This window comes from Cucumis sativus, chromosome 4 (genome assembly GCF_000004075.3).
Source record: "Cucumis sativus cultivar 9930 chromosome 4, Cucumber_9930_V3, whole genome shotgun sequence".
In the NCBI taxonomy this organism is placed as follows: Eukaryota; Viridiplantae; Streptophyta; class Magnoliopsida; order Cucurbitales; family Cucurbitaceae; genus Cucumis; species Cucumis sativus.
The window spans coordinates 16208782-16212813 of NC_026658.2; positions in this window are offsets into that span (position 1 = coordinate 16208782).

Here is a 4032-nt window from a genome sequence, read left to right on the forward strand (position 1 = left end):
TGTAATATTTGTACAATTGTTGGTAAAATGGTTTACAATGATAGAATAAACAAACATCTTTTGGTTACAACAAGCGTAAAATAAGTATATTGCAACCAAAATTTTGCTACCAACTCTACAAAAAAATCCTATAAATCAATAAGTTGCTCCAATATGACTTCACTGTGCCAATAGAGCTGTTTAAGAAATGAAAGATGAGCATTCTAGTTCTGTGGCAAATACAAATTACCTAAGAAACCATAAGTGCAATTTCAAACAAGATGTAACCAAGCCAAGAACATTCAAAGACATAATCACATGAACAATCTAGTGCATTTTTAAAGCCTCTTCTACTTTGTATTTCTTTTACATGGGGGGAAGAATACATTGAACCAACGTTAAAGAATGTAAGAGCATCCAAAAAGCCAAGCCCAAAAAAAGAAATCCCACCAAAGAAAGAAACTCCAAACAAACAAAATAAGACATGAATAATAATTGCAAAAAAGATTTTGACACTGGCACTCAAAGAAACATAGAACCTGACAAGATGATATTGCTCAAACTCACTTTCTTGTCAAAATCACTTTTAAAGTACAATAAAGAGTTTTGAACTACAATAACATATAATAAATGACAAGAAAATCTAAAACTTTGCATTGAGAGTTTTGAACAACAATAGAAGACCACAATGTGGGGAGGGGAGGGGAGTGTCTAAATCAAAAGCAACAATTCAAGAGCTAATAAGTATAAAAGTTACTATAGAAGTTAATCAAGAGAGAGAGTCAATAAGTTAACAAAATCCTTATTAAAACGCGTTTAGGAGCAAATGATCAAAACACGTTACGGATCAGCCAAGATAGATAGGACAGGTTCAAGACTGGGATGAAAGCTGAGTCAACTTCTTTACTACAAACCCCTTTTCTCTTTCAAGGATCAAAGCCTAGTCACTCGACGATGAGTGTACAACTCGAAAAAAGACCAATTAGAACCAAAGATCCATACGTGGTAAGGAAAAGGATTGTGGAGATCCTTTGAACAAATCAAGACTACCATAGCTACAGGATAGTCATTGCACTTCAACACACATAAACTAATCAAATCCAATAACTTTCAAACAAATTAACTAGAGTTGTAAGAATACTTTGAAATAAATATTACCTGTTAACTAGATTATTATAAACTTCTTTCCACGTTAGAGGTATCATCTTGAATTGTTAACCTCTATAAGATAAGCATAAAGCCCTACGGATCACATTCAGAACTCTCAAACGAAACTAAGAAAAGATAGCATGGAAATGAGGTTCTACTTTCAAATCAAATCATTTACATTCACTGAAATAAGTGAACTTCCATGCACAACAAAAGTAATCAATGGTAGCTCCAACAACAATGACCTTTTTTTTTCTTTCATTTAATTCAAAAGCAGATTTTGTGGTTGTCATTTTGTTGGTTTGTACACTAATCAATCGGGAAAATAATTATATCCACCAAAATATGTGACGAAATATTTCAAAAAGTTAAACAACTAATATTATGCTAAGAAAAATAAACGTGAATCCCTACAAACTCTGCCCACTCGAACCGTACACAGTCATTGTCACCCTGTTGTGTAAGTTTAGGGTGAACTTTTCATCTATAGACAATAAAGTGGTTCTAAATGAGTTTCATTCTTAATAAATTACATAAATGATAGTTTTAAAACAGTTATGCTTACTATGTCTATGATGGAGGTACTCTTTGATAATATTATGCCAAGCATAAACTACATGACGTAATACCCACATTCGACTACTCCTCGTTGTTTAGGACCCTGTGGATACACATACAAAAACCATATGTATGTTAAAAATAAAAATTAATTTACAACTATACTAACGGAGATATTTGCATACCTTCATGATCCTCCAAATTTGTATTTTCTTCTTCAATATGATGAACGACCTACAAAAGAATATCGTACTGTTACCAACTTAAAGTGGTGGCATACAAAAAAAAAGAAAGTAACAGTATAAGTAAGTATCACATACATTTCATTTACTTTGGATATGTCTTCGTTAATACGGTCTTTCAAAGAGTCTACTTCAAGTGCAAGACCTCTTGCAATAAAGAACAAAGAGGGGATGAAGCCATGACTCTTCTTCTTTGTTGCCGTACACGTGGACGAGGAAAGGTCTCTCCTTTCTTTTAATTCTTGCACTTTACAAAAGAAAAGAATAGAAAGATAAAAAATGAGAAGGATGAAAAATACCTTACCTTCTTTCATCTATTTGTTCTCTACAAAGCCTAAAACTCTCTTTATGGTGTGGTTTGATTCTAATGGAGTAGATCACACTGTCGCGACGTGATCGCTACGCGGAGCGGCCGACCTCCCCGTTTATTTAATTTTAATAAATAGTTTTGAAGTCGCCACCAACCATATTAAGGTGTGATTGGTCACCCAAAAAAAAGAAAAAAAAAATGGTCTGCGTACATTCAGAGATTTAAGTTCGGGAGTCAGTTGTGTGTAGGGAAGGTGTTAGCACCCTACAACACCCAAAAAATGGTTACCCAATTTTATCTTTTAAATTAAATTATAGAGGTTCACAAAACAAAGTTTTTATTTAGGTTTTGTTTAAATGTCCCATGTTTATCAATTCATATCGAAGAAAGTAAAACCTAAGCATGAATTGATGATTATGGGTGGCATAGGAGCCATTAGAAAAATTAAGTTTATTTTGTTTTAAAAGATTTTTATTCACCTTAAGAATATTAAGATACAAACTTGATATTTTAATCTCTATCATAGGTGTTTAATGAAAAATTTCATATATCTAGAATTAATAAATTCATAGAAAATACTACTCAGTCTCATTTAAAATATGAAATGTGTTAATTTAAAAAAAACAATCTATTAATTAAATTTCAAACGGAAAAATTTCATGTATTTATGGATTTTAAATTATAAAATCCATAAAAAAACAATACTTTTTCTCCAATTTACATTATTATATTTAAATAAAAAATAATAATAACAATGGCAAAACATTATGAAATTTGAAAAATACTTAGAAGTAATATGCTGAGATAAAATAAATACATTGATAATATATGCAAAATGTAAAAGATATTAATGTAGGATGCAAGATAATTAATTAATAACAACACATGCAACATAATTAATTAAATCAAAATGATGCAAAATAATTGATTAATGCAGGATGCAAAATAATTGATTAATGCAGGATGCAAAATAATTGATTAATGCATAATTAAACAAGGGCCAAATTGATATCAAATAATAACTAACAGTTGAATACCAAAGTAGGTTTGGCCCAATATGCAAATAAATAATATTGCAAATAAATAATCACACCAAAATGAATATCAAATAATTATAGCCACATATGCATACTGATTAATTAATACATCATGCAAATAATTAGAATGAGGGAGTGAAAATGTCACATACAAGTTGCTAATTAATTAATAGGCCAAATGAAAAATGGTTGTTGCCAAATATTAATTATATCATGCATAATTATTAACATGGATAATATATGGATAGCAGTAATTATTAACGGAGTATGCCATATGGATACATGTATAAAGTAATTAACAAAGACTGTAAAATTGATGCCAATGAAGAATGAGTATTACCAAATACAAGATGTTAATTGATTAATTATGCATAATTATTAAAGCATGTTATATGGACATAAGTAATTAACTGTAAAATGGGTGCCAATAAAGAATGAGTATTACCAAATACAGAAGGCTAATTGATTAATTATGCATAATTATTAAGGCATGTCATATGGATATAAGTAATTAACTGTAAAATGGGTGTCAATGAAGAATGAGTATCCAAATACAAATATATGATGCTAATTAATTAAAAAGAAATTAACACAGAATGGATGCCTAGTAATAAAAGAAAATTAACACAGAATGGATGCCCAAATAATAAAAGAAAATTAACACAGAATGGATACCCAACAATTAAAAAGAAATTAACACAGAATTGATACCCAATATTTAAAAAGAAATTAACACAGAATGGATACCCAATATTTA